Source organism: Furipterus horrens, unplaced genomic scaffold, assembly GCF_987537825.1.
Source record: "Furipterus horrens unplaced genomic scaffold, mFurHor1.1.pri manual_scaffold_4, whole genome shotgun sequence".
NCBI classification, from domain to species: domain Eukaryota; kingdom Metazoa; phylum Chordata; class Mammalia; order Chiroptera; family Furipteridae; genus Furipterus; species Furipterus horrens.
Genome location: NW_028327174.1, coordinates 120,180,443 through 120,195,076, shown reverse-complemented (window position 1 = coordinate 120,195,076; position 14,634 = coordinate 120,180,443). Strand labels below are relative to the sequence as shown.

General features: G+C 40.9%; 1 protein-coding gene across 5 annotated transcripts in view; it reads left to right on the top strand.

The window, feature by feature from the left end:
- Positions 1 to 14,634, top strand: part of SPIN1 (spindlin 1) — an 82,199-nt gene that overhangs the window by 12,313 nt on the left and 55,252 nt on the right. The gene's annotated exons all lie outside the window — the stretch shown is intronic.

Below are 14,634 nucleotides of genomic sequence, written 5' to 3'. Positions count from 1 at the left end.
CAGTGGTGAGATTTGTTACATTTCCTTCTTCCTGACAGTGATGAGTTTCCAGATGGAGAAAAGAGGAGGTGGGGGAGAGCAGAGGGGAGAGACTGGGAATTTGTCTCAAGCAGCTAAGATTTCTGGGGTTGTTTGTAACCATTGTATACTTATTAACCTATCCTGACAGATAAACCCTTTTTTAAATTTATTTTATTTTATTTTTTTTAAGAGCAGTTTTAGGTTCTCAGCAAAACTTGAGCAGAAAGTACAAGTTCCCTGTCCTCTGACCCCACGCAGGCACAGCCTCCCACATTCTGCACCAGACTGTACATTTGTTACAATCAGTGAACCTACACAGACATGTCATTATCATCCAAAATCCATAGTTACGGTTTACATTAGGTGTGTGTATTCAGTGGGCTTGTACAAATATATAATGTGTAGTCACCATTTAGTTAAAATACAGAATAGTTTCACTGCTCTAAGAATCCTCTGTTCTCTCCTTGTTTTACTTTTCATTTCTTTTTCTTTCCTTTTTTTTTTTTTTTACTGATTTCTAAATTCCATTGTGGTTAGAACACCATAGGATTAAAAGTTTATGAAATTTTTTGAAACTTTATGGCCCAAGAGATGATCAGTTTTTGTAAATGTCCTGTGTGTGCTTGGAAAGAGTGTTGGTCTACATTTGTTGGAAGCAGTGTTTTATATTTGTCAGTTCAACTTGACTAATCATGTTATATTCTTCTATATCCTTAATTAATCTTTTTTTCCTTTTGGTCTACTGCTTGTATTGGTTACCAAGAGAAATATATTAATACTCCGATTTTGCATTTGTCTGATTCTCCTTAGTTCTGGTAATTTTGCTTTATATATTTTGAGGTTATGTTATTAAGTGCATATATGTATAAAATTGTATATCTTCCTCATCAGTTCTGTTTTTAAAAATAACTGTGTTTCTCTTTAAGACAAAAGTATTAGAAGTAAAGTTTTCCTAGCTTAATATTCATGTAGCTGCACTATCTTCTCTTAGGTTAGTATGTACCCCTATTTTCAGTTCTTCTATATTCTTATGTTTAAGATAATTTTGTGGTCAACAGTATATAGTTGAAATTTTAAAATTCAATCTGACATTATTTCTTTTTTTTAAAGTATATTTTATTGATTATATTGTTACAGTACAGTAGTTAGATTTTTTTCCCCCTTTGTTCCCCTCTGCCCAGTACTCCCCTTCCCCCTAGCAATCTCACCCCCCTTAGTTCATGTCCATGGGTCGTGCATATAAGTTCTCTGGCTCCACCATTTCCTATATTTGCCCCTGTCTATTTTGTACCAACTGATTATGCTTCTTAGTCCCTGCACCATTTCCCCATTTCTCCCCTTCCCCACTCCCAGCTGATAACCCTCCAAATGATCCCCATACCTATCATTCTGTTCCCATTCTGGTTAGCTTAGCTGGATTTTGTTTTTATTTTTTAGATTCAGTTGTTGATAGTTGTGAGTTAGTTGTCATTTTAGTGTTCATAGTTTTGATCTTCTTTTTCTTAAGAAAGTCTGTTTGACATTTCATATAATAATGGCTTGGTGATGATGAACTCTTTTAGCTTCACCTTGTCTGGGAAAGCACTTCATCTGTCCTTCCATTCCAAATGATAGCTTTGCTGGATAGAATAATCCTGGTTGTAAGTTGCTTTTCATCACATTGAATACTGCTTGCCAGTCCCTTCCTGCCTGCAAAGTGTCTTCTGAGAAATCAGCTAATAGTCCTATAGGCACCCCCCTGTAGGTAACTCTCCTCCTCTCTCTTGCTGCCCCCAGGACTCTGTCTTTATTTTTCACCTTTGGCATCTTGGGTCATGATGCATCCTGGTGTGGTCCCCTCTGGGTCTGGCTTGCCCAGGACCCTTCGTGCATCCCAGACCTGTATGTCCTATCTCCTTCGCAAAATTTGGGAAGTTTTCCACATTTTTTTCAATTCTCGCTTCCTCATTCTGCACTGGTTGACTTTTTTTCTTCCTTATGTTCCAAATCATTGATTTAACTGCGGTTTCCTTCCCTTCACCATTGGTTTTGTGTGGATTTTACTTCATTTCACTTAGCATAGCCTTCACTTCTTCTCTTATGCATTTGCCATACTCAAGCATATCTGTCAAGCATGTGAGCATCTTTGTCACCAGTGTTTTGAATTCTGTGTCTGTTATGTTGTCTATCTCCTCATTTGTTAGGTTGATCCGTTTCCCCTTTTGGGCCATACTCCTCTGTCTCCTCATTCTGACAGGCTCCTGTATTTGTTTGCCTCTGCGTCTCAGGTAGAGCTGTTGCTCCTGTTAACATTTAAGGGGCAAAGCCTTAGGGATATGTCAGTACAGGGCGACCTGTTTCACCACATTGTGGCACTGTGTGTTGGGGAGGGGTCTGAGAGGGAACAATGCTGCCTGCCCAGCACTCGCCCCTTTTCCAGGCACTTCTTTCACTTCTGCACCAGACTGATGCCCCTCTAGCTGCTGCCCTGGCCATCATTCCCAGAGTGGGTGGGTCTGAGGACATTCTAGGACCGTGAGGGCCCTTTAAATAATTGGACTCTGCTGAGATTGGCAGTTTCTGCCCCACTCCAACCCCCACTGGTCTTCACAGTCAGAAGCAACGAAGCTTGATTTTCCCGGCGCTGGGACCGTGGGCTGGGAGGTCCGATGAGGACCTGGGAACGCTCCCCAGGTGTCCCTCCTGACTTTTTAAGTTTTTATTTATTTATTTATTTGTTTGTTTATTTTTAGAGGTGAAAGGAGAAAGAAAGGGAGAGAAACATCACTGTGTAGTTGCCTCTCATGCGCCCCCAACTGGGGACCTGACGTGCAACCTAATAATGTGCCCTGACTGGGAATTGAACAGCGACACTTGGTTCACAGGCCGACGCTCAATCCACTGAGCCATGGCAACCAGGGTTCCTCCTGACTTTTTAAAACGCGTGACTGCGCTTTCTGCCGGTCTGCCCCTGCTGCCGCCACTGTTACTGTCACCACACTGTGTCCTCTCCGCCCCGGCTCTGCCCCTCCTACCTGTCTGGATGAGTATTTCTTCTTTATATCTTTGTTTGCTGGACTTCCATGCAGTTTGATTTTCTGGAACTTCTGGTTGTCTCTAGTTTTGAGGTAGTTGTATTCCTTCTTAGTTGTGGAGGGACACGCATTGTGTCTATCTCTGCCTCCATCTTGACTGGAAATTCCATGACGATATTTCTTAAAACAGAACATTTGTTCTGTTGACAACATTTAACAAGGTTAAAAATCTAGTATTGGTTATTGCCCCCTTTTCCTGGGTAAACTCTGTGTGACTCATTTTCAGTAATATTTCACTGTTGTGCTGTTAAAATTCTGCATATATTTTATCTTAAGACATTATTAATTTGTTCAGTCAATAGTCTTTTAGCTTTGTCCTCTTCATTGCTCTTCATTCCTTGCTATAATTCCAGTCCTCCATCTTTGAACATTTTTCTTCTGCCTGAATATGCTTCCACGTGTTGTATGACTGCTGGTAGTGAATTCTCTGAATATGTGTTAGTCTAAATATGTCTCAAATTGTCCCCTTTGAAGAATATCTTCGATATGTATAGAATCCTAACTTGTCAGTTTTCTTCTCAAGGTATTAAAAAAAGTTATTGGATTACATTTTCAGTTTACCCTTTTTTCTGTAAGAAGTCAGTTAAACTTTTGCTTTCTTGGGCACAACTCACTTTCGAGTTGGCCTGGGTCTACTTGATTGTGTACTTTTTGCTTCTTTCACAATGGCACCTGCACCCTAGTGTTTCTTTGTTTCCTACTTGAACAAAACTTGCTTTATTCTCAATACAAAAAATATATGTATTAGCCCCCATGAATGGGATCTGTCTTAGTTCAGGTTTTTATTATATTTTTGTCTTTAGTTTTCAACTCTTACTGTGATGTGCCTACGTATAGATTTCTTTTTATTTATGTTTTGTATTTATAGATCTTACTGAATCTGTGTTAATGTCTGAGAGTCCATTTAAATGCATGTTAGATTGTCCCAGTCTCTTACCCTCTCCATTCTTCATCCTGGATATTTTCTCCTGATTTCTCTGTTTACTAATTTTTAACAAGAACAATCCTTCACCTACTGCATTTACTGTATTTTTTTACTTCTGGAAAATCTGATTCTTTAATAGTTTTATACATCTTAGCTCTATGAACATAATACAGCTATTTATTTTATTTTATTTTTTAGAGAGAGGGCAAGGGTGGGGGAAACATCGATGTGAGAGAAACATTGATCGGTTGCCACTCATATGTGCCCCGACTGGGGACTGAACCCGCAACTCAGGCATGTGCCGTGACTGGGAATCGAACTGGCAACCTTCGCTTTGTGGGACAACTCCCAATCCAACCGAGCCACACCAGTCAGGGCACAGCTGTTTTATTTTTCATTTAATAATTTTCTTTCTTCTTCTTTTTAATATTCTTTGAGGGAAAGGGAGGGAGATAGAGAGGGAGAGAAACATCAGTGTGAGAGAGAAACATTGATCAGTTGCCTCTTGCACACACCTGAACTGGTGACTGACCTGCAATCCAGGCATGTACCCTGGCGAGGAATTGAACTAGCAGCCTTTCACTTTGCAGGACAACGCCCAACTGAGCCATATCCGTCAGTGCCTAATAATTGTATTTATTTCTGTACTCTTCTTCCCCCAGCTTTAAATTACAATTTTGCAACTCTTAATACCTGGCAGCCCTATGGATCTGCCTTTTTTGGTCTATTTTTTCTCCTAGTTTTTATTTTTTGTCTCTTATGGTTGCATTGCATGTGTGTGCATGTATGCACATGCAGTAGAAGATAACATTTAAAAAATTGTTTGAAATAATTGGGGTCTAGAATGATATTCTGGAAAGGATTTATGCTTGCTTCTGCCAGGCATCTATCTAAGGTAGTGGACAGATTGGGATTACCCCAGTTCAGTTTTAGGGTAAAGTTACTGCTAGCTGTAGTTCTTAGCCTGGCTTCCTTACCATTGCTCCAGCTCCTGAGAGCAAGTTAGGATTCCGACTTGTATGACATGGACTCACCAGCCCTCTCCCTCCTTTGGTGGGCCCTGGGGTTCTGCTCTTTGGTCTCTCACCTTGAAAAGCTGTCAGCCTTTCAGCTGTTCCTTTACGCTTAGCAGTTGTTCTCAGGGGTAAAGTGGTTCCAAATGTGGGGTTTACTTTCCTGCTAGATTCTTTGTAAGTCCTACTATCCTCAAGTTCTTTGATGTCTTCAAGCATAGTTTGAGTGTGCATGGCAGTGTGTGTGTGGAAGTTTTCAATCATATATAAAAGTCAATAAAATAGTGTAAAACAACTCTCTAGTCTCTTTGACACCACTCCAGTGATGTCTTCCTGGCTTCTAGTATTGTAACAGAGCACCACCCTCAAATTCCCCACAGCCCTTGGTTTGGGGGATGGGGGAAGTAAATAATACAGTTTTTAAGGTACTTTGCATATCTATGGCAGACTGGTGCTAGGGCTCCATAAAAGGGCGAATGATACTGTTTAAGATACTTTACATATCAATGACAAGGAGATAGCCGAGCTTTTCCTGAAGGAGAGAGCCGTAAGGTAGGGGGCCTTGCCGTTTGAAAGGATGAAGAAGGCCCCCATTTTCCGCCATGAAGTCTGATGTGAAAGAAGGGCCATGTGGTTTCTAAGGATGTAGAAGAGCCCCATCCACCACAAGAAGCAGCACAATGGAAGGAGCATATTAAAGGAACATGATGGAGCAGCAGGTTGTAGCAGTCGTGGAAGGAGCAGCAAGCAGCTATACAGTTCGTAGAGATGATTTGGCCATGTGGCCTAGGCTAGTAAGAAAGCAGGAATGCTGTTGCTTTGATAGTGCCCACTCCAGCTCACTCCAAAGCCAACAAGGACTCTGCCTTGCAGACCTGGACTCTCACTGGACTCTTGGAATCGGGACATGTGGAGAGGACACTATTAGGACTTGTACCTTTCCTGGATTTCACCATGATCCAGGTTAACACTGCACATGCTTTTCTGGACTATACGGAGTCTGAACACAACATACCCCAAACCTGAGGAGAGAGCTGACAGATAAGGAATGGGGAACCTACTGGGCTTGATTTTGGCTTATAGCCTTTTGGGGAACAAGGGAAGTGCTGGGTCTTGTGGGAAAACAGGGCTCCAAGCTGAAGTGCTCACCTCCCGCCCCAGGTGAGAATATTGTAAATGAAGGCCTGTTTTTCTCTATACTAATTGTGTCGTACACCATGGTGCCACGTGAACGAGCCCTCCCTTTGCTCGGTAAGAGTATGACAAGGTGTTTTAGGCTCCTCTGACTTGGAATTGGCCATTCCATTAAGAAACCCTGGTTCCTGATAGTTTCTGTTAGGGATGTTCTTTTAGATGTTATTTTTTATCTATCTTATCTATCATTTATCTATTTATTAGTTTCCAGGAGAGATCTACATTATTAGTCATTTCTACCAGTTCATTCTTTTTTTTAAAGATTTTATTACTTATATACTTTTAGAGAGGGGGGAAGGGAGGGAGAAAGAGAGAAACATTGATTGGTTGCTCTCCAATGTGCCCCAACTGGGAACCAAACCTACAACCCAGCATGTACCCTGACCTGGTATCTAACTGGCTTCCTTTTGCTTCTCAAGATGATGCCTAACCAACTGAACCATGCAGGTCAGGGCAGGAGTTGTTCATTCTTCCCATTGATGCCTGCAGGTATCCTGTATAAAGACTCATCAAGGATTCAGAGTTGTTTGTTGCAAGTAGTTTTAGGTGGGGGTTATGCCCTGGACCTTTTAGCAGTCTGGTGAAACCTGTGAATGCTTTCTCAGAATGTTTATGAATATAGAAAATAAAATACTATGGATTGCAAATGAAATCAATTATTGAAGTAGTTATAGAAATATGAAAACAATTTTAATATAGTAAACATGGTGTCTATTAATGTGTTAGGTGACAAAGACACATTAGCATACAGATAAAAATTTTACATTTTAAGATACTAGAATGACTGCCTTTTATGCTTATCAAAAAATACATTGAGATGGTCTTTGAGTTAATCTCCTTTTGCATATTGATCAACAAGTAATTGGTGATAGGGAATACTAGAGAGTGTAGATCTGTGTATTACTGCAGTACAGTCCTGACTCAGAATGAGGTCAGACTTTACAGGCCGAGGCACTGTCCTTCACATAGTTGTTCTTACTGCAGACACCAGCTGCAAGCTGGGAGGAGGTTCCTAGGTCACCATATTTCTGACCAGCTGGATACAAATTCAGGGTTCCCACAACTCTCAGGTTCAACAATTTACCAGAACAGTTCAAGTTCTGTACTTACAAATTATAGTTTTATTACAGAAAAAAGATGCAAATCAAGACCAACCAAAAGAAGAAATGTGTAGGGTGTGGTCTGGGAGGGTTTGAGGGAAGCTTTTTTAGTGGAGTTAGGACCATCACCCTCTGGCACATGGATGTGTAACTGAGTGAAGTCAGAGCATTCATAACCAGGAAAGCTCATTCCAGCTTCAGTGTCTATAGAGTTTTTATTGGGGTTTCATTATGTAAGCTTTCATTATTCTTTGGCCATGAGGTTGAACTCAGTCAATAATTTTCCTCCCTGGAAGTTGGACTACTGTCCTGGAGTTCATAGCCCCAATCCTCTAGCCCATGGTTGATCTTTCTGGTTTCACCAGCGCCCATCTGGAATCATCCTGTTAGCTTAAACTATATGGGAGCCCATAATGAATCACAAGGACTCCTGTCACTCAGGAAACCCCAAGGATATAGAGGGTGCTTTCCAAGAACTGGGACAAAGGCCAGCCAAAACTCCTTGTGTTACAACAGTCACTAATTCTATTTTTATAGTTTGATCACTAATGACCTCATGGCTGATCTACTCTAGTCATGTCCATTCTGTGATGGGTCTAGTAATTCAAATTAGAAGTAGTTTATGAGTCTAAAAGCTATTTTGAGATATGCAACCAGTGCATTATTTTGAGAAGATCTGTGATTTCTATGGTTGAGAAAGTAAGAGGTACTAATAATAACACTGTGGTTTGTTGTGTTGACAAAAGAATGTTTGGACCTGTTGAAAAGATTTGTAAGCATTGAAATTCAAGCCCAGTTTTAGGACATGCTTGGAAGCAGGATCTTATCGATTAAGAAAATGCTCTGGACTTCTGGCCAAGATGGAGGCTTAGACAGACACACTGCTTCTCCTTCCACTACTAAGAAGGAATACAACTACCTCAAAACTAGAAACCAGAAGTTCCAGAAAATCAAACTGCTTGGAAGTCCAGCAAACAAAGATATAAAGAAGAAATACTCACCTAGACAGGTAGGAGGGGTGGAGCCAGAGTGGAGAGGACCCGGTGTGGTGGTGGCAGCGGCAGGCTGGCAGAAGGCACAGTCACACGTTTTGAAAAGTCAAGAGGGACACCTGGGAAGTGTTCCCAGCTCCTCACTGGATCTTGCATCTTACGGTCCCAGCACTGGGGAAAAATCAAACCTCAAAGTTTCTGACTGTGCAGACCAGTGGGGGTTGGGTGGAGGCAGAAACTGCCAGTCTCAACAGAGTCCACTTGTTTAAAGGGCCCCCACGGTCCTAGAATGTTCGCAGGCCCACCCACTATGGGAATGACGGCCAGGGCAGCAGCTAGAGGGGCACCAGTCTGGTGTGGCAGTGGGAGAGGTGCCTGGAAAAAGGGCGAGTGCTGGGAAGGCGGCATTGTTCCCTCTCGGACCCCTCCCCCACATACAGCGCCACAGCATGGTGAAACAGGTCACTCTGTACTGACAGATCCCTAAGGCTCCTCCCCTTACAACATAACAGAAGCGAAAGCTCTACCTGGAACTCAGAGGCAAACAAACACAAGAGCCTGTCAGAATGAGGAGACAGACAAGTATGGTCCAAAAAGGGAAACGGATCAAGGTTCCAGTGGGAGAATAAGCAACGAGGAGATAGCCAACCTAACAGATGAAGAGATAGACAACCTAACAGACACAGAATTCAAAACACTGGTGATAAAGATGCTCACAGGCTTGACAGATATGCTTGAGGACAGCAAGTACATAAGAGAAGGAGTGAAGGCTATGCACACAAAACCAATGGTGAAGGGAAGTAAACCAGGGTTCAAATCAATGATTTGGAACATAAGGAAGGAAAAAACAGTCAACCAATGCAGAATGAGAAAGCAAGAATTGAAAAAAATGAGGAAACTTCCCAAATTTTGTGAAGGAGATGGACATACAAGTCTGGGAAGCACAGAGGGTCCTGAGCGAGCCGGACCCAGAGGGGACCACACCAGGACGCATCATGACCAAGATCCCAAAGGTGAAAGATAAAAGACAGAGTCCTGGGGACAGCAAGAGAGAGGCGGAAGTTGCCTACTGGGGGGTGCCTATAGGACTATCAGCTGATATCTCCGAGGACACTTTGCAGGCAGGAAGGGACTGGCAAGCAGTATTCAATGTGATGAAAAGCAACCTGCAACCAGGATTATTCTATCCAGCAAAGCTATCATTTGGAAATGAGGGGCAGATAAAGTGCTTCCCAGACAAGGTGAAGCTAAAGGAGTTCATCATCACCAAGCCATTATTATATAAAATGTCAAACGTACTTACTTAAGAAAAAGAAGATCAAAACTATGAACACTAAAATGACAACAAACTCACAACTATCAACAACTGAATCTTAAAAGATAAAAACAAAATCCAGCTAAGCTAACCAGAATGGGAACAGAATGATAGGTATGGGGATCATTTGGAGGATTATCAGCTGGGAGGGGTGAGGGGGAGAAATGGAGAAATGGTGCAGGGACTAAGAAGTATAATCGGTTGGTACAAAATAGACAGGAGCAAGTTAAGAATAATATAGGAAAGGGTGAAGCCAAAGAACTTACATGCACGACCCATGGACATGAACTAAGAGGGGTGAGATTCCTGGAGGGAAGGGGAGTACTGGGCGGAGGGGAGCAAAGGGGAAAAAAATTGGAACTACTCTTAACATAATCAATAAAATATACTTTTTTAAAAAAGGAAAATCCTCTGGAGAGAATGGCAGTTTTGCAGCTCACTTTATTTATTGGAATCAAAGGAGAGAACATAAGGAGGGTAAAGTGAAATTTATTGATGGTAAATTAAGGAGTTGGGAGAAAGCAAGAAATAGAAATATTTTAAGATCGCATAAAAAGCAAAATAGAGAGACATTCTTCGTTTATATTGGTGGGTGCAGGATAGTTAACGTTTAATATTTATAATAAATAGGAATGGTACACTGGCAATGAGAGAACGAGGAGTTTTGTGGTCTTGTGCTCTGGTGCCAAGCTTGTGCCTTCAAGGTGCATGGAAAAGATGCATAGAAACGATAGGCAGGCTTGCTTAAGGTAAAGATTGACCATTTACTAAGGAGGCTATAGGCCTGGGACGTGACTACCTGCCATGACTTGCCCAGTTAGGAATTTATGATCATTCTGTATTGTGTGGGTACTTGTAGTCACTGAGCTTGTCAGGCCTGCCATGTCCCCCCTGCCGACCCCCACCTCCACCCCCAATCCTGCCAGATTTATTGCCTAGCTCCCTTTTGGCTCACAGTTGCATAGATTTATGATGGAAGGAAGTGCTATATGCTATATTTCAGACGAAGGCTAGGAAAATAAAGATAATTTTTTTTCCCCTTCCAAATTCATGATATGTGTGAATTTAGCTCCTGTTGAAGAGCTCTTATGTTAGACCTTGGTATTTAGATGTTTAGTGATTTAGGCTGTTTAGTAATTTTTTATATTAGTATGAGAGATTGGGGCTCTAAAGACCTTCAGATACCAACTTGGTAGGTATTATAGCTAAACACTGGTTAATTAACAATGCTTTATTCAGATTTGAGTCCTTTAATTTTGAGATTTTAGCTAAAGGGACAGCCTAGACAGGCAGCCTCTACAATGTTTTCAGGTGCTATTCATTGAAGCATTTGTAATTGGACTTTCTAGTAAATTCTTTCAGATACCTGGGAAGGTTCTGAGTTATGTATATTCCAATGCTTTTTATTGCCAGATTTATAGAACCTAAAACAATAGACCCTTACTTACCTCTTAAGTGTTTTATTGTGAAAGTTTTCAAGCATATAGAAAAATTGAAATAGACAGTTGAACATCTGTATGCTTAACACCAGATTCAGGAATTGCAAATATTTTGCCACCTATTCTTAATCTTTTTTTAAAATCAGAACTTTGATAATAGGTTACAGACAGTTGAGCACCTACAGTAAGCCCATGTTGTTGCCACCATTGCAAACGTGGCTCTTCTCCCTCTGTTGTCTATCCCGTCCCCAAACTTTTAAAATTAAATTTCCTATACATAGAAAAGTTGAAATTGTAGCTCAGTTATAGCCATATATACTCCACTGACATTCATTTGCTAATATTTTGCTGTAGTAACGTTTGTCGTTGAGCTCTTTAAAAGGTGCAGTAAATTGCCAACATAGTGAGACTTCTTAAAGTAAGTATATATTTCTGTATAACTCAAATTATCTTAAGATATTCATAATTAGGAAAATTGTTTCTTATTTAGTATTTAGGTCCTATTGAAAATTTTATCCATATGTCCTTTTTTACATAGATATTTGTGATAACATACATTCCTGCCACCATGTTGAATCCTCTGTGTTGAAAACTTTAGTGCAACTTTATAAAAAAATTGATTAATTTGGGGGGCCACGCCCACTCTAACAGTTAGCCCCTCTCAGACTTAAGATCCTTTATAATCTTATAAAGTACAATGGGCGAAGGTTTTGTGCTCCTCTAGCTGCTTCAAGCTGGACATGGTCATTGTCCTATCTACCCTTGGGTCCAGAAATCCCTAATAAGTGTGGGGGTGTGGAGGGGAGGGTGGCCTTCCTGCATGCGGAAGGATTTTGCAAATTCCAGGTCAGTTGGCTGTTCCCGGGCAATGGCATGGTCGGTTTAACAAGCTGGCATCCTTGTTGTATTCTGGGGACAACAGATTTGGCAACAGGATTAAAAGGCATCATTCAATCCATAACCACTAGATGAAAAAAGGCAGGGGTTAATTTTTCAATGTCCCACATTAGGGAAAAAACAGACTGCTTTGGAGGAAGGTGTGCAAGGCATGTCACACTTGTCCAAAGCCTTTTTGCCCACTATACTTAGTTTGGGCTGAAGGGAATATTTAAGTTTTCCCCTCTCAGACCTCTGGACCCTTTCTGTCCAAGCCATTAGGATAGAAAAGAGAAACCCTTTTTAAAATGAAGCCCACAGACCACCCCATTCTTCACCAGCCCAACCATTTAGTTCAGCCAAGCTGTTGAGTCTCAGGAGGCAGCTATGCAGACAGGATTAAGTGAGGCCTATACATACAGACTATTACTCAGTTAGTGAGATCATAGGCTTAAGCCCTATGAAAACAGAACACACATTAATTTACGCAACATAACCCACATATCAGTCTCTAAATCTGCGAGCCTGTCTTACTGGAAAGACATCCAGTTGCAAGGCATTTGACATTCTTCTTACCTGTAAATTAAGCATCTTTGATGATGTCACAGACCTAGTTTAACTTTCAAATGAAAATAAACTAAATGCAAATAAACTTGAAAGACAGCTGCACTAGTTTATAGTCTGCCACTGAGTATTGTGATTTTCCTTGAATCTCAATTTTTCTCAAGATTACCCTCGTCATTAAAGGGACTGCATTAAGTCCCGTCTTAATTTATCCTGTTCATTTGCATAAACACAACAAGAGCAGCAAATGATCATTTATAATCTTTTAAGTCTGCTTTGCTGGAACTTACCCAAGGAACATTTAGGGTGACCTTTAGTCTGCCCTTCAGGGCACAGAAGCTGAGCCACATACCTGCCATTCAGCCTTGCCTGTAAACACCTGTCTTTTCCAAGTCCTTCAGGTTTTCCGTTGTGCCTTAAGGTTCCTTCTAGCCATCTTTTAGGAAAGCAGCCTTCGTCTCTTCCCTGGAAAGATTGCCATGAACCACACAAGCAACCATGGTACCAGGCCTTTTTTCTCATGGGGTTTTATTACCTTAAAAAGTCAATCCCAGTTCCTCAGGGCCTTTTGGTAACAACCAGAGCCCAGCCATATCCCCTTTCGGCATGACATTTCAGTCAAAGTCCTAGTTAACCCTTTGAGTGCCGTGCGTAATTCAAAATTTGGATCAACATGAGAAAAAACTTATATCAGTATATAACCTGAGGTACAAAAAAGAACAAAACATAAAATACATATTATTCCATTGTTATTTACATTTATAGCCATTGAAAAAGGAGCAACACAGGCACTTTTGGTAAAATTTGTCAGCGTCGCTAACAGCGATGTTGGCACTTCAAAGGGTTAACAAAATCTCTATTAAGAACTGGTCTTATTAGTTTTATGCAAAGAGCCTTATGTAGTTACTTCTTCAGAATGCCAAACTCTGGAGGGATCTGGTCAGTAGAAAAACATACAGTGTGAAGGAAAATCCTTGCCCTTCTAATATTCACTGAAATTGCATTTTCATACTTTACATTTTCTTTTGTTCACTTTCCTACATGTGAGGTTCTTTTATTTTTTTGTTTTTTGGGTGGGATGATTTGCTGGCTCATTTATTTATTTATTTTGCTTTCATTTATTTATTTTTCTCTAAAAATTTTTGTCTGTTTTTCTATTACAGTTGTCCCACTTTTTTCCCGATTGTTCCCCCCCCCCACCCTGCCCACCCCTTCTCCCACTGTCAATCCCCACCCCATTGTCCATGTCCATGGGTCATTTATACATGTTCTTTGGTGAGACCCTTTCCGTTCTTACCCCCTTCTCTCCCTTCCCACTCCCCCCTTGTCACTGTTAGTCTGCTCCTTGTTTACATGCCTCTGGTTGAGTTCTGCTCATTTGTTTGTGTTGTTCATTAGTTTTCTGTATTAGGTGATATCATGTGGTATTTTTCTTTTATTCCCTGGCATATTTCGCTAAGCATAATTCTCTCTAGTTCTATCCATGTTGTCACAAATGGTAGGAGTTCTTTTTTTCTGCTACATAGTACTGCATCGTGTAGATGTACCAGTTTTTTGATCCACTCATCTACAGATGGGCACTTAGGCTGTTTCCAGCTCTTGGCTATTGTAAATAGTGCTGCTATGAACATAGGGGCGCATAAGTTCTTTCGTTATTATTGATAGGTACTTATTCATTGTCATTTTTCCCCTTTGTACTTGTGTTTCTCTCTGTCTCTTTGTTTCTTCGTCTTCTTAAAGCAGAGCCTTTAGCATCTCTTGCAGTGCTGATTTGGTGGAAATGTATTCTTTTAGCCTTCTTTTATCTGTGAAACTCCTTATTTCACCTTCCATTTTGAATGAGAGCCTTGCTGGGTAGAGTAGTCTTGGTTGTAGGCCTTTGTTTTTTATTGCTTGGAATATTTTTTGCCATTCCCTTCTGGCTTGTAGTGTTTCTGTTGAGAAATCTGATGATAGCCTTATAGGAGCTCCCTTGTATGTTATTAGCTGTTTCTCTCTTGCTGCTTTTAGGATTCTTTCTTTGTCTTTCAGTGTTGCCATTTTAATTAGGTTGTGTCTTGGAGTGGGCCTGTTGGGGTTCATCTTCATTGGGACCCTCTGCTTTCTGGACCTGTGTGATTT